This window comes from Castor canadensis, chromosome 9 (genome assembly GCF_047511655.1).
Source record: "Castor canadensis chromosome 9, mCasCan1.hap1v2, whole genome shotgun sequence".
Taxonomy (NCBI): domain Eukaryota; kingdom Metazoa; phylum Chordata; class Mammalia; order Rodentia; family Castoridae; genus Castor; species Castor canadensis.
Genome location: NC_133394.1, coordinates 30,935,952 through 30,960,889, shown reverse-complemented (window position 1 = coordinate 30,960,889; position 24,938 = coordinate 30,935,952). Strand labels below are relative to the sequence as shown.

The window sequence follows — 24,938 nt, the reverse complement described above, 5'->3', positions numbered from 1 at the left end:
TCAAAATGGACCAAGGACCTTAATATCAGACCCTAAGCTCTGAAGTTAGTACAGGAAAGTGTAGGGAATACTGTGGAAGTCATAGGTATAGGGAAGGACTTCCTCAATAGAACCCTAGCAGCCCAACAGCTAAAGAGAAAGGATGAATAAATGGGACTTCATAAAATTAAAAAGCTTCTGCCAAACAAAAGAACTGATCTCTAAACTGAAGAGAACACCAACAGAATGGGAGAAAATATTTGCCAGCTATCCATCAGACAAAGGACTGATAACCAGAATATATAGGGAACTCAAAAAACTAAACTCTTCCCAAACCAATGAACCAAGAAAGAAATGGGCAAGTGAACTAAACAGAACCTTCACAAAGAAGAAATTCAAATGGCTAAAAACACATGAAAAATGGCTCACCATCTCTAGCCATAAAGGAAATGCAAATCAAAACCACATTAAGATTCCACCTCTAATGGCTGTTAGAATAGCCATTATCAAAAACACCGCCAACAACAAGTGTTTGTGAGGATGTGGGGAAAAAGGAATTCTAGTACACTGCTGGTGGGAATGCAAGCTAGTTAAACCCTCTGGAAAAAAATCTGGAAGCTTCTTAAAAATCTAAACATATCTGCTATATGATCCAATACAGATGCAAGAGATCTCCAGGACACCAAACAGACCAGATCAAAATAGAACTACCCCACAACATATCATCATTAAAACAACAAGTTCAGAAACAAAGGAAAGAATATTGAAGGCTGTAAGAGGGAAAAAACAAGTAACATACAAAGGTAAACCCATCAAAATCACAGCAGACTTCTCAACAGAAACATTAAAAGCAAGAAGAGCATGAGGTGAGATCTTCCAGGCACTGAATGAAAATAATTTCAACCCCAGGATACTCTACCCAGCAAAACTATCATTCAAAATAGATGGAGCAATAAAAGTCTTCCATGATAAGCAGAAACTAAAACAATATGTGACCACAAAGCCACCACTACAAAGGATTCTTCAAGGGATTCTGCACACAGAAAGTGAAACCCCACTTAACCATGAAAAGACAGGCAGCACCAAACCACAGGAAAAGAAAAAGCAAGAAAATACAGAGTAACCTCAACTTAGGTAAACACAATCAAACCTTCAAACAACTAAGACAACTAAATGACAGGAATCACCACATACCTATCAGTACTGACGCTTAATGTTAACGGACTTAATTCACCCATCAAAAGGCACCGCTTGACGAACTGGATTGAAAGGGAAGATCCAAAAATTTGTTGCTTACAGGAGACCCATCTCACTGACAGAAATAAGCATAGGCTAAGGCTGAAAGGCTGAAAGAAGATTTATCAAGCCAATGGCCCCTGAAAATAGGCAGGAGTAGCAATACTTATCTCTGACAAAGTAGACTTCAAACCTACATTGATCAAACAAGATAAAGAAGGACATTCCATACTAACAAAAGGGGAAATAGACCAAAAGGAAATAATAATTATCAACCTGTATGCACCCAATTTCATCAAACATACCCTAAAAGACCTAAAAGCATATATAAACGCCAACACAGTGGTTGTGGGAGACTTTAACACCCCATTATCATCAATAGATAGGTCATCCAAACAAAAAATCAGTAAAGAAATCCAAGATCTAAAATATGCAGTAGATCAAATGGACCTAGTTGATGTCTACAGAACATTTCATCCAACTTCTACACAATATACATTCTTCTCAGCAACCCATGGAACCGTCTCCAAAATAGATCATATCCCAGGGCACAAAGCAAGTCTCAGCAAATATCAGAAAATAGAAATAATACTGTGCATACTATCTGATCACAATGCAGTAAAAGTAGAACTCAACAACAAAAGTAAAGACAAAAAACATGCAAACAGCTGGAAACTAAATAACTCATTACTTAATGAAGAATGGATCATTGATGAAATAAAAGAGGAAATTAAAAAGTTCCTGGAAGTCAATGAAAATGAAAACACAACCTACCAGAACCTATGGGACACAGCTAAGGCAGTCCTGAGAGGAAAGTTTATAGCCATGAGTGCATATATTAAAAAGACTGAAAGATCCCAAATCAATGACCTAATGATACATCTCAAACTCTTAGAAAAACAATAACAAGCAAATCCCAAAACAAATAGAAGGGGAGAAATAATAAAAATAAGAGCTGAAATCAACGAAATAGAAACCAAAAAAGCCATACAAAGAATTAATGAAACAAAAAGTTGGTTCTTTGAAAAAATAAACAAGATCAATAGACCCCTGGCAAACCTGTCTAAAATGAGGAGAGAAAAAACCCAAATTAGTAGAATCAGGAATGCAAAAGGGGAGATAACAACAAACACCATGGAAGTCCAGGAAATCATCAGAGACTACTTTGAGAACCTATATTCAAATAAATTTGAAAATCTTAAAGAAATGGACAGATTTCTAGATACATATGACCATCCAAAACTGAACCAAGAGGAAATTATTCACCTGGATAGATCTATAACACAAAATGAAATTGAAGCAGCAATCAAGAGTCTCCCCAAAAAGAAAAGTCCAGGACCTGATGGATTCTCTGCTGAATTCTATGAGACCTTTAAAGAAGAACTGATACCAACCCTCCTTAAACTGTTGCACGAAATAGAAAGGGAAGGAAAACTGCCAAACATTTTGTGAAGCTGATATTACACTTATCCCAAAACCAGGCAAAGACACCTCCAAAAAGGAGAACTATGGGCCAATCTCCTTAATGAACATTGACACAAAAATCCTCAACAAAATAATGGCAAACCGAATTCAACAACACATCAAAAAGATTATTCACCACGACCAAGTAGGCTTCATCCCAGGAATGCAGGGGTGGTTCAACATACAAAAATCAATAAACGTAATAAACCACATTAACAGAAACAAAGACAAAAACCACTTGATCATCTCAATAGATGCAGAAAAAGCCTTTGATAAGATCCAACACCATTTCATGATAAAAGCTCTAATACTAGGAATAGAAGGAAAGTACCTCAACATTATAAAAGCTATATATGACACACCTACAGCCAGCATTATACTTAACGGAGAAAAACTGAAACCATTCCCTCTAAAATCAGGAACCAGACAAGGATGCCCAGTATCTCCACTCCTATTCAGCATAGTACTGGAATTCCTAGCCAGAGCAATTAGGCAAGAAGAAGGAATAAAAGGAATACAAATAGGTAAAGAAACTCTCAAAATATCCCTATTTGCAGATGACATGATCCTATACTTAAAGACCCAAAAAACTCTACTCAGAAGCTTCTAGCTTCTAGACATCATCAATAGCTATAGCAAGGTAGCAGGATATAAAATCAACATAGCAAAATCATTAGCATTTCTATACACTAACAATGAGCAAACTGAAAAAGAATGTATGAAAACAATTCCATTTACAATAGCCTCAAAAAAAATCAAATACCTAGGTGTAAACCTAATAAAAGATGTGAAAGACCTCTACAAGGAAAACTATACACTTCTGAAGAAAGAGATTGAGGAAGACCATAGAAAGTGGAGAGATCTCTCATGCTCATGGATTGGTAGAATCAACATAGTAAAAATGTCTACACTCCCAAAAGTAATCTACATGTTTAATGCAATTCCCATCAAAATTCCAATGACATTCATTAAAGAGATCAAAAAATCTACTGTGAAATTTATATGGAAACACAGGAAGCCACGAATAGCCAAGGCAATAATCAGTCAGAAGAACAATGCTGGAGGTATCACAATACCTGACTTCAAACTATATTACAAGGCAATAACAATAAAAACAGCATGGTACTGGCACAAAAACAGACATGAAGACCAGTGGAACGGAATAGAAGACCCAGATATGAAGCCACACAACTATAACCAACTTGTCTTTGACAAAGGAGCTAAAAATATACGATGGAGAAATAGCATCCTCTTCAACAAAAACTGCTGGGAAAACTGGTTAGCAGTCTGCAAAAAACTGAAACTAGATCCATGTATATCACCCTATACCAAGATTAACTCAAAATGGATCAAGGATCTTAATATCAGATCACAAACTCTAAAGTTGATACAGGAAAGAGTAGGAAATACTCTGGAGTTAGTAGGTATAGGTAAGAACTTTCTCAATGAAACCCCAGCAGCACAGCAACTAAGAGATAGCATAGATAAATGGGACTTCATAAAGCTAAAAAGCTTCTGTTCATCAAAAGAAATGGTCTCTAAACTGAAGAGAACACCCACAGAGTGGGAGAAAATATTTGCCAGCTATACATCAGACAAAGGACTGATAACCAGAATATATAGGGAACTTAAAAAACTAAATTCTCCCAAAACTAATGAACCAATAAAGAAATGGGCAAGTGAACTAAACAGAACTTTCTCAAAAGAAGAAATTCAGATGGCCAAAAAACACATGAAAAAATGCTCACCATCTCTAGCAATAAAGGAAATGCAAATTAAAACCACACTAAGATTCTACCTCACCCCTGTTAGAATAGCCATCATCAGCAACACCACCACCAACAGGTGTTGGCGAGGATGCGGGAAAAAGGAACCCTCCTAACACTGTTGGTGGGAATGTAGACTAGTACAACCACTCTGGAAAAAAATTTGGTGGCTACTTAAAAAGCTAGACATTGATCTACCATTTGATCCAGCAATACCACTCTTGGGGATATACCCAAAAGACTGTGACACAGGTTACTCCAGAGGCACCTGCACACCCATGTTTATTGCAGCACTATTCACAATAGCCAAGTTATGGAAACAGCCAAGATGCCCCAGCACTGACGAATGGATTAAGAAAATGTGGTATCTATACACAATGGAATTTTATGCAGCCATGAAGAAGAACGAAATGTTACCATTCGCTGGTAAATGGATGGAATTGGAGAACATCATTCTGAGTGAGGTTAGCCTGGCCTAAAAGACCAAAAATCGTATGTTCTCCCTCATATGTGGACATTAGATCAAGGGCAAACACAGCAAGGGGCTTGGACTTTGAGCACATGATAAAAGCTTTAGCACTCAAGGGAGGGGTGAGGATAGGTAAGACACCTAAAAAACTAGCTAGCATTTGTTGCCCTTAACGCAGAGAAACTAAAGCAGATACTTTAAAAGCAACTGAGGCTAATAGAAAAGGGGACCAGGAACTATAGAAAAGGTGAGATCAAAAAGAATTAACTTAGAAGGTAACACACACGCACAGAAAATTAATGTGAGTCAACTCCTTGTATAACTATCCTTATCTCAACCAGCAAAACCCCTTGTTTCTTCCTATTATGGCTTATATCTCTCTACAATAAAATTAGAAAGAAGGGCAAAATAGTTTCTGCTGGGTATTGAGGGGGTGGGGGGGAGAGGGATGGGGTGGAGTGAGTGGTAAGAGAGTGGGTGGGATCAGGTGGGAGAAATGACCCAAGCCTTGTGTATGCACATATGAATAATAATAATAAAAACATATCTGCTATATGATCCAGCAATCCCACTCCTGGGGATATACCCAAAGGAATGCGACACAGGTTACTCCAAAGGCACCTGCAAACCCATGTTTATTGCAGCACTATTCACAATAGCCAAGTTATGGAAACAGCCATGATGCTCCACTACAGATGAATGGATTAAGAAAAGTGGTACTTGTACACAATGGAGTTTTACTCAGCCATGAAGAAGAATGAAATTTATTATTCTCAAGTACATGGATGGAACTGGAGAAAATCATTCTGAGTGAGGTTAGCCATGCTCAGAATACCAAAAATCATATGTTCTCCCTCATATGTGTACTTTCGAACTAGGGTAAATGCAGCAATGTTGTTGGACTTGGGTCACACGCTAAGGGCAGAGCACATACAGGAGATGTTGGGATAGATAGGAAACCCAAAACATGAAAGTCTTTGATGTCCGCACTTCAGAGTAGCTAATACAGAAAGAAACCTTAATGCGACAGAGGTCAATATGCAAAGGGGATGAGGAACTAGTGAAAAGGTCAGGTAGTGATGAATCAACTCATGTTACAACACTCTTGTGCATGGTAACAATGCTAGGAACCTCTCTGCTTAGCTATCCTTATCTCAACTAGCAAAAATGCTTTGTCTTTCTTATTATTGCTTATGTCTTCTCTTCAACTAAATTGGAGAAAAGGGCAGAAGGGGTTCTGCCTGGAAGCAAGGAGGTGTGGAGGGGAGAAGGAGGGGGCAGGTGGCAGTGGGTAAAAATGGCCCAAACAATGTTCGCGCACGTGAAGAAATAAATAAAAAATTAAAAACAAAGAAAACCACTAGGGAAGAATATCCTATAATTTACATTAAACTATATTAAAATTTAGTGTTTCCTCCACCCTTACTCTCTGGTCAGCTTCACTTCATGCACTTGTCTACTTGTTCATTTATTCATTCATTTAGCAGATACTTTTAAAGAATTAACTATGAGTAACACTAGGTGCTAGAAAACAATACATATGTCTTTTTTCTCATGGAACTAACTTTTTTGTGTATGTGCAGAGGGGAAAGGAGATAGTAAAAATCAAACTATGGGATTTTTTTTTTTAAGTGTTGCAAGTTAAAAAAATAAGATATTGTGAAGTGAAGACAGGGATAAGGGGTGGGTTGATAGTTGTGATGGGCAAATTCAAGAGGTTTTCTCTGTTGTAATGACATTTGAGTTAAGATATAAAAATAGAGAAACAGCCAGTGGTGAGAAACTAAGGTTGATTCAGACATAAGTGAGGAGCACATAGCATCAGAACCCTGAAGAAGAAAAGACAGAAGAAAAAAAGAAACCAATTGTAAGGCTTTTAGATAAGAAAAAAAAATCTTATTTGGAATGATACTCTGCCAAATACATCCTTTTATTTCTCTCTGGCTCCTTTCAAGTGTTTTTTTATTCATTTATTCACATATGCATACATTGGTTGGGTCATTTCTTTCCCCCTCCCCACCTCGCTTCCAAGCAGAACTTCTTCTGCCCTAATCTCTAATTTTGTTGAAGGGAAGACATAAGCATAATAAGAAAGACAAAGCGTTTTTGCTAGTTAAGGATAGCTATACAGATATTCCTAGCATTGCTTCCATGTACAAATGTGTTACAACCCAAGTCATCTCTAACTGATCTTTACACTGGTTCCTGATCCCCTTCTCATGTTGACCTCTGTTGCTTTAGTATTAGTTCCTCTGAAGTGGGGACATCAAATGCTTTTATGTGTTGGATTTCTTACCTATCCCCATACCTCCCATATGTGCTCTCCCCTTTTCATATGACCCAGGTCCAACAACATTGCTGTATTTGATTTCAAGTTTTTTTTTATCTTTAGTTTTCAGAAATTAGATTATAATGTGTTTGAGTCTATATTTACTAATTTGTTTTTTAGTTATTCATTTAGGTTTTTAAATTTGTAGGTTTAGTTACTTTGGTCAAATTTTGGAAGTTTTTAGTCATTATTTCTTTAAATATTTTTTAGCCCTGAATTCCTTTTCCTGTGCTTTTGAGGCTCTGATGACATGAATGTTTGATTTTTTGGTCTTTTCCCACAAGTTTCTGATGTACTGCTAATTCTTTTAAAATCTATTTCTGTCTTTCTGATGGGATAGCTTCTACTGATCTACCTTTAAGTTCAACAGTTCTTTGTTTTGTCACTTCCATTGTGTTATTTAGCTTACACAGTGAGTTTTAAAAATTTGCTATTTTATTTTTCTACTTCATGATGGATGTTCAGTTTTTTTTCATACATTCTAGATTCTTAATAAGAGTTTCTAATTTTCCATTTTTTCAAGAATGTTGTATTTTCTGTTTGGTACTTTTGCATGACACCTTCTTTAAAATCCTCATCAGAAAATTCTAGCAACTATTGCATCTTGGTATTACCATCAACTGCTCATCTTTTCCTATTTGAGTTGAGATTTTGATCTGAATTCTGTAAAGTTCACTATTGTGTTATGAAATTAAGGTTCCTACTTAAAGCTTCTATTTTAGTAGAGATCTTAAATTTTTGTGTATTTAGAACCCACATTTTGGACAGCTTTTGTAGGCTATACTTCAAATGTCAATTTGGTTTTTAAAACATTCGCAGTACTTAACTGTTCTGTTTCATTTCTTTGCTACCTATTGACCACATTGAACTACCTCAGCAGTATTCCACATATTTCAGTCCTCAGAGTTTTGCTTTGTAGTTTCTAGTTTCTCCCAGAACTTTCTTGGGATATCTGGGTTTGATAATATCATATACAGATTTGGACAATTCCTTTTTTCAGCTATTTTCTTTTTTTTTGGTGGGTTTCTATTTTTTTAAATTTCTTTTAAAAAAATTGTGCATACAATGTTTGGGTCATTTCTGCCCCCTTCCCCCCACCTACTCCTTTTCCCCCAGCCCTTCCCTCTTCCCCCTACCCCCTCGTTACCAGGCAGAAACTATTTTGCCCTGATCTCTAATTTTGTTGAAGAGAGAATATAAGCAATAATAGGAAGGACCAACGTTTTTTGCTAGTTGAGATAAGGATAGCTATATAGGGAGTTTACTCGCATTACTTTCCTGTACATATGTGTTACGTTCTAAATTAATTCTTCTTGAACTAACTTTTTCTCTAGTTCCTGGTCCTAAAAGTTTCTGCATTAGTTCCTTTGCATTGAGGATGTTAAATGCTATCTTGTTTTTTTAGGGTTTCTTGCCTATCCTCATACCTCCCTTGTGTGCTCTCTCCTCATCATGTGATCAAAGTCCAATCCCCTTGTTGTGTTTGCCCTAGATCTAAAGTCCGCATATGAGGGAGAACATATGACTTTTGGTCTTCTGGGCCTGGCTAACCTCACTCAGGATGATGTTCTCCCATTCCATCTATTTACCTGCAAATGATAATATTTCATTCTTCTTCATGGCTGAGTAGTATTCCATTGTGTACAAATACCACATTTCTTAATCCATTCATCTGTAGTGGAGCATCTTGGCTGTTTCCAGAACTTGGCTATTGTGAATAGTGCTGTGATAAACATCGGTGTGTAAGTGCCTTTAGAGTAACCTATTTTGCATTCCTTTGGGTATATCCCCAGGAGTGGTATTGCTGGATCATATGTTTAGATTTTTAAGAAGCCTCCAAATTTTTTTCCAGAGTGGTTGTACTAGTTTGCATTCCCACCAGCAGTGTATAAGGGTTCATTTTTCCCCACGTCCTTGCCAACACCTGTTGTTAGTGGTATTGCTTATGATGGCTGTTCTAACAGGGTTGAGGTGGAATCTTAGTGTGGTTTTGATTTGCATTTCCTTTATGGCCAGAGATGGTGAGCATTTTTTTCATGTGTTTTTGGCCATTTGAATTTCTTCTTTGAGAAAGTTCTGTTTAGTTTACTTGCCCATTTCTTTCTTGGTTCGTTAATTTTGGGAGAGTTTAGTTTTTTGAGCTCCCTATATATTCTGGTTATCAGTCCTTTGTCTGATGTATAGCTGACAAATATTTTCTCCCACTCTGTGGGTGGTCTCTTCAGTTTAGAGACCATTTCTTTTATTGAGCAGAAGCATTTTAGTTTTATGAAGTCCCATTTGTCTGTGCTATCTCTTAGTTGCTGAGCTCCTGGGGTTCCTTTGAGAAAGTTCTTGCCTATACCTATTAGTTCCAAAGTATTTCCTACTCTTTCCTGTACCATTTTTAGAGTTTGGGGTCTGATATTAAGATCCTTGATCCATTTTGAGTTAATCTTGGTATAGGGTGATATACATGGATCTAGTTTCAGTTTTTTGCAGACTGCTAACCAGTTTTCCCAGCAGTTTTTGTTGAAGAGGCTGCTATTTCTCCATCGTACATTTTTAGCACCTTTGTCAAAGATAAGTTGGTTATAGTTGTGTGGCTTCATATCTGGGTCCTCTATTCTGTTCCACTGGTCTTCATGTCTGTTTTTGTGCCAGTACCATGCTGTTTTTATTGTTATTGCTTTGTAATATAGTTTGAACTCAGGTATTGTGATACCTCCAGCATTGTTCTTTTTGTTCAGTTCTTTTTTTTCATAGTCTACTCCTCTCTTGCCATTTTGCTGGGAGGAGATAGGTGCTGTCTTTTCATTGTTAAGATGACAAGGCTCTGCTCACAGTTGCAGCAACATCTGGTGGCAGTGAAAGGATGTGGCATCAAGTTGGTGCAGTGCATGGATGGTCAACTGGCCTCTGCCTCTTGAGTCTCCACAAAATTTGGTAGTAAAGGAGAAGGTCTAGCTTCTTTTGTTGTACTTCTGTGAAAAAAAAGGGCATAGTTGAAAATTCTCCTCTCGGGATTTATTTTTCCTGGCTCTTTGGCTGGATGGAACAGACTTTTCCTAAAGTACTTGCTTCACTCTCACCTTACTTCAGTTAACATTTGCACACTGTGGGCCACCCTAGTGTTAGGATAGGATGTTTTGGTGGAAAACAAAAATCAGGTAATTCACTGTAGATCTTCCTTTGAGCTGTGAAGTTCCTGGTCAGTCACTTTATTTTCTCTCCCTTTCAGTGTCTTCTCCTAGGTGTATTTTACACAGTGTTTCAGTAGTAATTAGCAGGTGGAATATGCTTATTCCAGCTTCTCTGGGATTGAAAGCCCCTTATGTAGTTACCACAGTTCTTAGCTGCTCCATGCATTCTGTCCAAGATTTTAGAGGGATTCCATGAAAGAGGAGGAGAGATTTTTGCAGCTTAACTGAAATAAAAACTTCTCTATTTAAAAAAATGCCTAGGTATGTGTATCTTCATAATCATTGTATTTTGTAGCTTTTTGCTTTAGTGTTTAGAAATGCGTTATTATGTATTCAATTTTATCCAGTAATCTTGCCAAATTTACTTATTAATTCTAATAGTTCACATATAATTTACTTCAAATCATTTACATGCAAAGCCAAAAAAAAAAAACTGTGAAGAAATAACTTCATAACCCTTATGCATTTTGTCATTCTTATCGTCACTTTTTAGTGTACTGTCATGGGCACCAGTAGAATGTTGAATAAAACTGGTAAGGTGATCATTCTTATTTTGTTTTTTGGGGAAAGTTTCAACATTTCTTTAGGTTATGTAATGCTTAGTACTTAGAAATATTCTTTACCATTTAAAGATGCTCCCTTCTATTTCTAGTTTGCTAAAAACTTCATTAGGAATTTGGTTTAAGTTTTATTAGATATATTTTGTATCTATCGGGATAGTTATGTTCTTTATTATCTTCATCTTGTAAATTACACTGATTGTTTTTGAATAATAGACTTTTGTATGTGTTCAATAAACCCTACCTATTTATGATGTAGTATCCTTTATGTCACAGCACTTTATTTGCTCATATTTTATCTAGGACTTTGTTTCTGTGGGATAGATTGGTCTATAATTTCCTTTTTAGTAATTACATTGTCAGACTTTGATTTTATGGTTATGATTACCGCATAAAGTAAGTTGGTAAGTTTTGCCTCTTCTTATTGCTAGAAGAATTGTTGAGAAATTGATATTGAATTCATAGGTGAAATCATCCAAGACTAGAATTTTTATGAGATAATTTTAATAATCTTAGAATCCTTTACTGGATTTAGGGGATATTTTTCATTTTTTTGTCTGCTAGTTTCTTCCTAGCTTATTTATGTTTTAAACATATTTGTGTGAAGTTTTCCATAATTTAATTTTTTGTGTCTTTAGGATATGCAGTTAAACTGCTTTTAAACAAATCCTATAATGATAACCCTTATACTTTTCTAGTCTCTTTTAGGTAATCAGTCTTGCTAGGTTGATTTTATTGGTCTGTTCAAAGCCATTGGTCTGTATTCATTGTCTCAATAAAGTTATTATTTTCCCACTTTATTTAGGTTTAATTTGCTTTTCTTTTTCTAGATTAATTGGATACATAGATATTTGCTTCTTGGTTATTTTTAATTTTATTTCTTTCAGTTTTGTTGAGGAATTATTAACAAGTAAAAATATATATGTTCAAAGTATACAATGTAATGTTTTGGTATACATATACATTGTGAAATATTTGTCACAATCAAACTAAGTAACACATCCATTTTTCCTCATGTAGTTTTCTTTGTGTGCTTGAGAGACTACTTAAGATCTATTCCCTTATTAAGTTCAACTATGCATTGCATTATGACTAACTTTAGTCACCATAGTGTACATTACCTGTCCACAGCTTACTTATCATACAACTTCACCTTCCCCTCACTTCACCTTCCCCTCCCTTTCCCTCTCTTCATCTTCCCCTCCCTTCCCCTGCCGTCACCTCTCCTCCCCTCCCTTCATCTTTCCTCCCCTTCCTCCCTGCCCCTCCTCTCCCTTCCCTTCCTCCCCTTCCTTCCCTTCCCTCCCTTCCCCTCCCTTCTTTTCCCCTGTCTTCACCTTCTGCTCCCTTCCCTTCCTCTCCCCTCTCTTCACCTTCCTCTCACTTCCCCTCCCTTCCCCTCTCCTCTCTTCTCCTTCTTTCCTTTCCTTTTCCTTCCCCTCCCCTCCCTTCCCTTTCCTTCCCCTTCCCTTCCTCTCTCTGAGATAGGGATCTTGCTATATTGCCCAGGCTGGTATCAGATCCTTGGGCTCAAGTGATCCTTCCTTTTTAGCCTTCCCAGTAGATGGGAATGTGCCACCATACCCTAGTTGACACATTTGCTTTATCCATTCATCCACTGATGGACACTTAGGTTGTTTGCACATCTTGGCTATCATGAATAATACTACAATAAGCATGAGAATGCAAATATATCTTTAACATAGTGATTTTATTTCCAGGATGTTATTCCAGAAGTGGTATTGCTGGACCATATGGTAATTCCATTAAAAATTTTTTGAGTATTATTATTTCCCTAATGGAAACTTACATTCTTATTCACAATATGTAAGAGTTCCATTTTATCCACATACTCACAAGTACTTACTATCTTTTGACTTTTTGATAGTAGCCCTTATTACATGTGTGAATGATATCTCATTATGGTTTTGATTTCCATGATTAATTATTTTGACCATATGTTCAAATACCTGTTCAATATTTATATGTCTTCTTTTGAAAGATGAATATTTGGGTAGTTTGCTAATTTTTGATGGTTATTTCTTTTTATTATATTGTATGAGTTTCTTGTATGTTTTGGAGATAACCTTTCATCAGATATATAGCTTGCAAATGCTTTCTTCCATCCAATGTGTTATGTCTCATTTTGTTGATTGTCTCCTTTGCTGTGCAGAAGTTTTTAAGTTGTATGTAGTCCTACTTATTTATTATTTGTTTTTGTGGCCTTTGCTTATGGTAGCTCTCCAAAAAGGCATTGACAAGACCAATGTACTAGAGTGTGTCACTTATTTTTTCTTGTAGGAATTTTACAGCTCTGGTGATTACACTGAAGTCTTTAATATGGTTTGAGTTGGTTTTTGTTTTCATATGGTAGAAAATAATCCAATCTTAGTTACTTATTCTTGTAACTATCCAGTTTTCTTGACATTGTTTATTGAAGGGACTGTCCTTCCCTATTGTATCTTCTTGGCACATTTGCCAAATACTTGTTGATGGTAGGTGAGGAGGGGAGGCTTGTTTTTGGGCTTTCTATTCTGTTTCATTTCCCTGATTGTTGTTATGCCAACACCATACTGTTTTAATTACTGTAGATTTATATTGTATTTGAAATCAGCAAGAGTGATGGCTCCAAATTTATTTTTCTTACTCATGAGTGTTTTAGCATTTCCGGGTCTTTTGTGGTTCTGTACAAATTTTATGATTTTTTTTCTTTCTTTGAAAAATGTCATTGGAATTTTTTAGGAATTGCACTGAATATGTTAATTGCTATGGGAAGGATATCATTTTGACAACATCAGTCCTTCAAATCCATGAATATCTTTCTGTTTCTTTAGTATTTTCTTAGATTTCTTTCATTGAAGTTTTATAATTTTCAGATATCTCACTTCCTTGGTTAGATTTATTTCTAAGCATTTTATTTTTCCTTTGGTCTTTAAAATGGAGTAGTTTTCTTAATTTAATTATTGGGTAGTCTGTTCTTAGTGAACATAAGTATAAATATATGAATATAAATAAGACTGAGTTTTAATTTTGTATCCTACAACATTACTGAATTCATTTCTTAATGCTAACACTTTTGGTGGATTCTTTAGGTCTTTCTACATATAAAATGATCTCGTCCTCAGAGACAACATCTTCCTTTCTGAGTTGGACGGCTTGTATTTGTTTTTCTAGATGAATTGACAAGAGAGTATTTTCAGTGTTAAGTTGAGTAGGAGTGGTGAAAATGGACATTCTTACTTTGTTCCTAATCTTAGAGGCAAAGGTTTCAGCTTTGCACCACTGGTTATGATGCTAATTGTGCACTTACCATGTGTGGGTGTGGTGCTTGTTATGCTGAGGTACATTCCTTCTATATCTAATTTATCAAGAGTTTTGTTGTGAAAGAATGTCGAATTTTGACACATTTTGTGTTTGTTCAGATGGTTGTATAATTCTTGTACTTTTGTTGTGGCATATCCCATTTATGGATTTGCATATGTTGTGTCATCTGTACAATTTCAAGCATAATTCCACTTGATCATGGTTTATTATTCTTTTTATGTGCTCTCAAATTAAGTTTTTTAGTATTTTTTGAAGATTTTCACATTTATAAAAATTATGGATATTGACCTATAACTTTCTTTTTTGTAATTTTCTTATCTTTCTTTGGTGTCTATACAATACTGACTTCATAATGAGTTTGGAAGTGTTCCTTGCTCTTCTGCAATTGTTTTGAAGAATTTGAGAAAGAATGGCATTGATTCTTCTATGTTTGGTGGAAATCACCAATAGCCATAAGGTTCTGAACTTTTCTTTGTTGGGAGATTTTAGATTATTGACTCAGTCTCCTCATTATTAGTGTATTCATATTTAGTCTTGCTACTTGCATATTTTTAGAAACAGCCATTCCTTCTAGGTTATTCAATTTGTTGGTATGTAATTATTGATAGTGTTATTTTATGATCTGTTGTATGTCTGTGGTATCAATTGTATTGTCTCCTTTGTCATTTATGATTTTATTAATTTCAGATTTTTCTTAGCCTGAATAAAAGCTCATAAAATCAATTTACCTTTTTATAAAGTCAGCTCTTAATAACCATTGGACTTTTCTATCGATATTCTAGTCTCTTTTCCAAGTATTTTTTCTCCAGGATTTATTTCCTTTTTTTGCTAACTTCAGGCTTACTTTCTTCTTTTACCCCTCTAGTTTCATGAGGTGTAAGATTTAGTTGTTTATTTGAAATCTTTCTTTTTTTAGAGCTGCTTTTGCTGCATTCCATAAGTATTGCATGGAATGGAATAGACCAGGATAGTGCTTTATGCATATCTTTATCTTCCTCTGTATTGTATAACATACTCATATAAAGCTGCAGCCACTACACTATCTTGAAGAAAGCCTGCCTGAAGGAGATGACTTAGTCCTTTCTCTTGAAAATTTACAGGTTCAAAATACTTTTTAAGTTATACTGAAAGCTCCTCCTGCTGTGTTCACATTAGAAGTTATCTGATAACCTGTAAAATGCACCCACGTGTGTGTGTGCATGTGCATGTATGTGTAAATCATCTCTGGGGAGGGGTCATTGGGATATGAGTAAGGGTCTTTTTAATAATCTTCCCAGGTGACTCTAGTGTGCAGGCAGGATTAAGGACCATCACTCTAGGCTTTTCAGTAATATGAACCTATATTTATTGTATTAAGCTCACTTGTTTCTTTATCTGATATCTGCAATGGAAATCAAACTCAAGGAAAGATTTCATTAGAGAAACTTAGGAAAATTATCATGAAAAATATCAGTATAGAATTCTTATCCTAGCATCCTAGAATTAAGGTCTAGGACTTATTTAAAAAAGAATACAACAACCACTGAGTTAAATTTGTTAGAAAAATTAGAAAAAAATTGGTACAAACAGTTGCAATGAGATAAGTACATGTTAAGCCATGTTTAAAAAGTTACAATTATGTCTATAAAAGAACTCATTTCATATTGGCTTATTTTGAGTGTAGAGAGAATTAAACATACACGTTCCACTATTGTTTCAACTAGGTAGGATATTCTTTGTCATAAGGTCAATCATCTCTTGAAAGACTTTGTAATCTTAGCTTTGACTTATAGCTTTTTACTTTTTATTGTAAAAAGATTGCTTTTTTATTTCCTCTGCCATGTTCTAAGTATTGATTATGCAGTTAAAAGGTGACATCTCAGCAACAAGCCCTTTTGTAAGTGTTTTACTGACAGATGGAACAATATTTCTTCTTTGCTTTTGGGTCATCCCAATCAAACTTTATTTCAGTTGCTCAACCCTGTATCAGAAATGCATTTTCTTTCTTTCTTGAGTGCAAATTAAGATGATACCTAATATAAATAGTATATTCTCATTTTTGTTGTTTGACCAGTGTGATTTTCTCATTTGGCCTATGGTCACATTTGTTAAAATAAATCATAAAATTAATAGCATAAATGACATTTTTGCTAGTTTTTGGAATTTTGTTTTGGCTACTGTCACATCACTAATTTTTTTTATCAACTTAAAAACTTATGTTTTACTTTCTCTAAATTGCATGTATTCATTACTCTCAGGCTAACTGTTATTGAGAACCAGACCTCTGAACAGCGATACAGTATTAGAAAATTTGTGCAAGTTTCCTGAACTGGTATAAATTGATATCAAGGAAGGTTTTTAAAAAAATTATTATTATTATTATTTATTCACATGTGCATACATTATTTGGGTCATTTCTCTCTCCTGCCCCTCTCCCCCACCCTCTCCTCCCTTGCCCCCTCAGTTCCAGGCAGGTCGTGTTCTGCCTTTATCACTAGTTTTGTTGAAGAAAAGAGACAAGCCTAATAAGGAAGACAAAGTGGTTTTGCTAGTTGAGTTGAGGATAGCTGTACCATTCCTACCATTGCTTTCGTGTACACATGTTGTGACCCATGTTAATTCATCTCTAATTGAGCTTTACTCTGGTTACTGATCCCCTTCTCATGATAACCTCTGTGGCTTTAAGGTTTCTGTATTAGTTCCTCTCAAGTGGGGACATCAAACACTTTCATGTTTTGGTTTTCTACCTATTTCTGTATCACCTGTATGTGCACTCCCCTTATCATGTGATCCCAGTCCAACCACATTGCTGCATTTGCCCTAGATCTAAAGTCCGCATATGAGGGAGAACATATGATTTTTGGTCTTCTGAGCTTGGCTGACCTCACTTAGAATGATGTTCTCTAGTTCCATCCCTTTACCTGCAAATGATAAGATTTCATTCTTCTTCATGGCTGAGTAAAATTCCATTGTGTACAAGTACCACATTTTCTTGATCCATTCATCAGTAGTGGGGCATCTTGGTTGTTACCATAACTTGGCTATTGTGAATAGCGCTGCAATAAACATGGGTGTGCAGTAATCTGTGTTATATTTCTTTGGGTATATCCCCAGGAGTGGGATTGCTGGATCATATGGCAGATCTATGTTTAGGTTTTTAAGGAGTCTCCAAATTTTTTTCCAGAGTGGTTGCACCAGCTTGCATTCCCACCAGCAGTGGATTAGGGTTCCTTTTTCCCCATATCCTCTCCAATGCATGTTGTTGGTTCTAGGAAGGTTTTGACTCAGACATGCAAACTAGAAGATATGAGGTGACAGGGATTACACTGAGCATTAGTTCATATGAGCTGAGTAGAACAAGTAACTAGGACTGCTGAGACGAATGAACTGAGGAGGGAAAAGTTGAACCCCTCAGAAATGATTATAGGGAAAGGCGGATCCTGGAAGGCAAAGTTACATTAGGAACTTCTTATCTTAGAAAATAAATTTTCTTCTATTTTTGAAACTTGGAGTCAGAAGCAGTGATGTTGGTCAGAATGGTCTATATTCTAAGTGGTACAATGGGAAATTTTACTTCTTTGAATTCTTTCATGAATGAATGCTCTGACACAAAATGGTAATATTTTCATGAAATAATTTTCCATTTTAAATTCCTTTTGAAATGAGGTGATGCATGAATAAATGTGAATCACTTATTGTAATGCTGTTTACAGGCAGCACCTGGGTGACTGAAGCCAAAAGAGATGAGGGAACTACTGAGTCCTGCTCAATAGCCCCTTTAATGAAGTATACATTGCTTTTTATAAACTCCTTTTTCACAGAGAGCATTTGGTCAGAAAAAGCATGCCAAGTATTATGTGTCAAGATTACATCAGCACAGGGAAGCACAGTCAAAATTAACTTTGTTATGTTTCCTTTAAAATGGGAACAGAGAAGCAGGAGAAGCACATGGTCAACATAACTTTCTTATTTACATCTGAAGGACACAAAGCCATCTGGGAACCTTGAATACTGTTTTTCTGGACATCTGGCTTTCTCACAAGGCCAGATACCAACTCACACAGGCAAGGTCTGGTCTGAGACTTTTGCCCCAGTTCCTTGGAGCTTTCTCACAGGCCATGCTGACTCACACAGGCAAGGTCCCATTGCTGGCTCCGACAACTTATATTGCAGGAAAGGAATGTAAAAAGTGAATTGAAAATTAGTTAATAATTAAAACTGTATTGATTCACCCAACAATCCTAGAATATGGCTCATCTTTCACAATTATATAGGCAGGGCATCTAAGAACTTAAATTTCTGCGAAGTACACCATATTTTTCTTTCCAAATACATAAACCTTTATACTCCACATAATAGAATAGCTATGGAATAGCTATTTTTTTTGTTACTGAGACAAGAGAAAAAGACATTATGTTTTGTTTTTCTCTCTTGCTATCTCTATTTTGTACTCCATTATTTTTACATTTTTCTTGTTTCTGATCCCTGGACCCATCATCTTGAGCTTCCAAATTTATAAATGACATGTTTTAGGATGCTCAGAAAAATGTCACACATTTCTGTTTGCGATTTCCCACACCCTACTCTCAAAAGTCCATTCTCTTTGTCCTTATTAGCTGAACCCTGAATCTTTGAGGCAGTAACGCAACATTTGTAGGTATATGTAGTTGCAGACTGAGGTTTGACCAATGAAAGGAGAGATTGATATACTGAATAATTCTGAGCCTGGTTTTTTTCCTTTGTTAAATAGGCTTCTGTATATTTTGCCTACAGATAGTATTGAGTTTCTTCACTCTTAGAAATTTTTTCCAAGTGGATGAAGTGACTTTTTTTTTTTCTATTTTGTGGACAGTGAGGACAAGGGCTCTACCTAAGGACCACAGAATAGTGTTTGGAAGTGAGATCCCTTACACCTTTTAGGAGTTCCAGCTTACCTCTGTATTGTCTGTCCCTGGAATTATTTTAAAAGAAAGAGAAATAAACTTCTATTAGCTTTTCTTTTGTATTTTTATGTTAAATGAAATCTATATTTTGATTACCAAATGTTTCAATGTGAGTCATGTTTTAGTCAAAGTAGTTCAGCCAGAAATATTATTTTGATCCTTTTTTGTTGTGTCTCCAAGTAAACAATCCATTATGATGCTTAGCCCCACTTATCCTCTTTCTCCTAGAAGAATCCTGTGCTTGTTTTACCAGCTTACTTCTTGTAGCTCATATTATATAGGTCACGTGACCCCCTACTACATGAAATCTGCTGGGTATGTAGTTAGTTTCTGTCTCTAACTGGGAAAAGCTAAGCTACTGCTATCTGAAGGTTATGATCAGGGGAGAAAGGTAAAGCTGTGAATCTCTAAATGCGGATCATTTTATCTTGCCACCAGTTATATTTTCGTATTTAATTCTACTATTTTATTTCTCTTTTGAAGGTTCTGTATTTTTTCCAGCAACATAGTGTTGTGAATTAATTCACCTATATTTTTATGCCTGGTAAGTGACTTATCTTCAACTTTCACATACCTGATTTTTTGATTATACCTCTTTTATTGCAAAGATTTTGATAGAGTGTGGTAAGTGTTTTGGTAGAGAAAACTTTAGAGAAAAGTAGATAAATGAGTGGGAGTTATTTCAATGACTTCTGGCAGTGAGGAGCAGTGGTTACCATGGGGATGCCAATGTCGTCTAGGAGAGGAAAGCTCTGCTAATTACCAGATAGCCAGCACTGGAAGAGTGGCTGAGGTTGTGAAAAAAAATGTGATGGTCTCTGGCTTCATGGAGCCTAGCAGTTTTCTGTTTTTGTAATTAAAAAGGACTGCTTTTTCCCTTTGAATGACTTATTGCTGTATTATTAAGTTTATTCTTCCTTCAGAAATTTAATTAATTCCACTTAAATTCTTTCTCTTCATCAAAGAACAAGACTGAGTAACTGAGTAAATGCAAATCTTCATGCTCCTTTTCTATCCCATACAGTATTTTTTTCTCCTTAGGATGGAGAACTGAATAAGAGCATGATATACTTTTGCCTTTTAGATGGGAATAGAAGTAATACCCACAGAAAATCTAACAAGACAATAAGCAATAAGTTACTAATTTCCATAAAATAACAACCTACCATTCATGTGTCAGTTGTTCTTGACATTTAGATAACTCATTTCTTTACTTTTCTACTTTTGTAAATAAAGCTTTATTTCTTAAAGATGCACCTTTGATCTCAAGGGAATAAGTGAACACAAAGTGAGAGAGCTATTACTGTTCTGAAAATGCCTGTTTTTTATGCAAAATTCTCTCATAACTTTTATAACTTGGGAATTTGGCATATGTTTCTAGCTTCCAGATGCTTGATTTTCTCACATTTTTCTTTCATAAAAGTCAGTTTATTTATTTATTTGTTTTTTAGAGCTTATAACTTATACAGATAAACTCAAAATGATCATAACATGAGATTCAGTAATCAGCTTAAATTTAGTAGTTGGTCACATTTAATTACATGATACATAAATTATGGTATTCTTGACTTATAAAATGTTAAACATTATTTTAATATAATTTTAATTCACATTGCTTAACCTTTATCTATGGAAGGAAGAATACCCCTTTTAAAATAGGAGTTACATCAGCTTGCTAAAATCATCTTAATTTTATATTTCTGTTTGGTGTCTAGTAAACATGACCTTGAGGAGAAAAGTTCTCTTCTTTGAATAGTCAATATAAAACAAAGTTAACAGTTATTTTAAAACTAGAATGCTTCCTGTCTCACAACACTATGACACTTGATTTCCACAGATTAAAAACTATTTTATATTCTCTTTGTGTTGTGTAGTATAGTGTATCTATGTCTCTAGGGAAACTGGTTACATTAGCAATGTCTTAAAATTTCAGAAAGTCCTTTAAAATTTTGTAGTTAGAATTCTCTGAGGACTTTTATTTCTTCATATTTTTTGTTAGAGAGAATTAAAATCTTTGCAAAAATCTCCCTTCACTGCCCACCAGACTACAGAAAAATTGTCCTCAATAGTTTGAGTGAATCTATATACCTTAAAAAACCTTAACATTATATATTTTCATTTCACTTCATATATGGAAGCCATGTAACTTTCTCATATATTATAGACCTCATGGACTTCTAATTTTTAAGTTATTAATATAAAGAAATATGGATTCTAGAAATCTAGATGTATATTACACAGCTTAAAACATCCAAAGAACAATTCTCTCTATAAGTGTGAATTTACTAGTGGCTCCTGTGCCATGGTTCTGGGTTTCCTATGTGCACAAACACTGTGCAATTGCATATGTAATGCACAGTACTTTGTGGTTGTTTTAGAGTATAAGCTTCTCAGGATGGAGCAGTGATCATGTTTACATATTTCATGTGATAGCTAGAGGAAAGCACTGACAGTAAAAAATGCTGCTTGTTAATAGTTATAATCACACTTATTTTTACTAATTGCTTTGACAGAGAATTCATAGTAATTTGTTTGGTCATGTTATTTTAAGATTACGTATTTGATTTCTTCCTCTTAAAATACTGAGAACTCTAGACAGGTTTTAAAGTTGATTCTTGTACATAAAATTAGCAAATATTGTAAATTGTACACATATAGAGAGGAAATGCTTGTGGAGTCCTCTAAGATGGTAGATCTGACTAGTGTATCTACACTGGAAGAAAGTAGTCTATGTATTTGGTGCAAGGATTCAGTTTCTGTATGTTCACAACACTCCCAATTCCACCTTTGTGGCTCCATTCGTTCTTTTTATTACATTAGGTAAATCCAGTGAATTTATTTATTCCTGGTGGATTTATTCAATAACTGGTATCAATGTCCTTCTTCTTTCTCCCACTCCTTCTGTTGAATAATTTTCTAGGTTCATGTAGCAGAGCTCACTATTTATTTTGTGTTTATATTCTATATTTTTCCCCCTGTAACTTGTTTGGTAAAGGAATAAGCTGAACTTCAAATTGTTCACCAAATTATTATTAAGTCAGTTTTAAGGAGATAGAATTTTTAAAGATAAATTAAGTATTTGTTCTTTCAAATAATAACTGAATATATTTTCTTGAATTGTAGGGCTAATAGCATATGTATGTATATATCTGTGCATGAATGTATGTATATATGTATGTAGGTGTGTATTAATAACATTTATTTTAACTTGTGTGATGGTGACTTTGATATATTAAATCAGTTTTTCAAATAGGAACTATTTGTTTAGTAGTGAGTAGTAAAGTTTTAAATGGAAGTCATAACACTTGGATATTCTTGAGTGTTCGAAAGAAGGACAAATATACAAAAGTTGCAATTTATAGATAAAAGAAGTTTCAATAAATACTTGCATGAAATTTGAAACAACTGAAATAAAAGATATTGTGAGAAAACTCTCTAGTCTGAACTCCAGTTGTTCTGCACATTTCTCTGTAAAGTATAAAACTCATATAGATTTCTCTATCATTTTATATTCTTACAACAATATACATATTATGATATCTACATAAGATAAAGTCAGGATGTTGTTACAACATTTTTAACTTTTACTGAAGTTGTTTTCATTTGAAAGCTTTCTACACTGAGGTCATTTCTTCAGGCTGTTGGTAATAAAAATGAACAAATCTTTTTTATTTTAGTTTTGGTGATACTGACGCTTGAACTCACTCAAGCCTTCATACTTGCTAAGCAAGCCTTGCCCCAGCCCTTTTGACTTTAATTATTTTTAGATAAGTCTCACACACCTTTTGCCTGGGCTAGCCTCCATAACAATCCTCCCACCTAATGCCTCCCACATAGCTTGGATTAAAGATGTGAACTATTATTCCTCACCCACAAAAATCTTTTAACAGAATTGTTTAATAAAATTTTTTCTTTCCAAAATTATTCTTTGAGTTTTAGTTAATTAGCACAGGGATCTAATGGAAACTTAGGCATGCTCATATCTTCTGGATGCACAGAAGTGAACAAGAAGACAATAAATATAGCTCAATGAGAAATCCTGAGAATTGTAGATTTTTGAACTTTCTAACTCTGTTTTAGTTATTTAGTTATCTAAATGTTGAAAAGATGATTAGTGAAATGTGTGTGTTTTTGCTACTTTGGTTTATGCACTCATCTTGATTCACTAAGCCAAAATTTCAGGTGTGCCGCAAGAAAAATGAGCATAGTATATACAAACAAACAAAATATTCTCAAATAATACATTTGGAAACTGGATTTTTGCTTTTATCAGATATTCTGATATATTGTCTGCAAAGGCTATATTAATAATTTGTGAAATCCTAACTATGCTGAGATATGTAAAATGTAATGTGACATTCAAAAATAGTATTTATTATTATTGCTTCTACCAACTTGGGCAGAGTATTTTTGAATTAATGCATTGCTTTCAAGAGCACATGATTACACTGCCACCACTGCTATCTCTGGGTGGTCTTATGTCTTTTGAAGTGTTGTTGATTATATCATGTAGATGCATGAAGTACTGAATGGGTGGAAAACTCTCCATTCTGAATATTTTCTCAGGAAGAGACAGCAACCATTACTTGACATTCAGCTTGCTTTGCCTTCATTCAACCCAAGTTTCTGAGCTTGTCTCATGTATTATGGGGTCTGAGCCTTCTCCAAGGTAATGCCCCAAAGCACACAAGCAAGTCTGTACCAAATAATTCCTACTCCCAAGAGGAACAATGACCCCTGGACCAATGTTCCAGGAGATGTAACATTTGCTTGCTCTCTGTGAGGCAGAATGCCATTCTCCATAATGCTAGGGATTGGACTTGACAACATAGGGCCTTTGTTGAAATAGGCAAAATTAGCCACGCCAATTGAGGGAAATTTGAAAGTCACTGATTAATCTGGAGACCTTTCATACATAAATCAAAACATCTTGCCCAGTATTTGGCATTCCCTAAACAAGAGATTACAGCCCAAGATTTCCAAGCAGAATATCCAGAAACAGGTATCATCATTGACTTGGAACAGACCCAGTGCTGCTGCTGGAGACTGAGGACGAACATGAGTCAGATAGGGTGGTGTATTACGAAGTTACTCATGAAATCACACCAGTTGGGTGAGAAGGTCAAGTAAGATGGTGCTATTATGTGCTTGGTATGAATTAAAATGTTGTCTAGGATAAAAGGCTTAATCATGTAATCACATTGTCCATGGCTTTGCTTTATTTATGTGTGTGTCTTCTATTCTTTGCCTTCCTGGGAGAGTACTAGATTATAGATTGACGTTTTTTTCTTTTGAGCTTGTGTTGTCTACATTGTTAGCTTTTTCTTTTATCAGACCCATTGTAGATACCAGATTGTTTTCAGGTAATGAATCATGTTAATTAAAAATATATTGATAAGGACTATTCATAACAAATTGAAGTGTCTCACAATTTGAAAGACTGGTAATAGTTTTAAGAGGTAAAGCTCTCTGAATTAAAGTTAGAAGTATTAATATGGAGTTTATGTGTTTTTTAAGTTTTGCTGCCTTACTTTTATTTCTTTAGTCCTCTCAACCAAATCAATGTCTATAAACTTAGTAAAAGCCAAACAATACTCTGTATAAATTAGAAAATTGAGTATCCATTGTATAATACAGAGGAGGAAATTTGACTTCTATATATTATTATTTTGAATTGAAAAATAATATAATCTTTTGTTTGATGTGA

At 35.1% G+C, this 24,938-nt stretch overlaps 1 protein-coding gene across 3 annotated transcripts in view; it reads left to right on the top strand.

The window, feature by feature from the left end:
• Positions 1 to 24,938, top strand: part of Stpg2 (sperm tail PG-rich repeat containing 2) — a 574,528-nt gene that overhangs the window by 179,044 nt on the left and 370,546 nt on the right. For 2 of the 3 annotated variants that reach the window (XR_012435515.1, XR_012435514.1), the window contains exons 1-2: positions 19,472 to 19,622; positions 19,715 to 19,775. The exons of the other annotated variant lie outside the window; for it this stretch is intronic. The gene's annotated coding sequence lies outside the window, so the exon portion shown is untranslated. Of the gene's footprint in view, positions 1 to 19,471; positions 19,623 to 19,714; positions 19,776 to 24,938 lie in introns of those variants that run through there. 3 annotated transcript variants of the gene reach the window in all.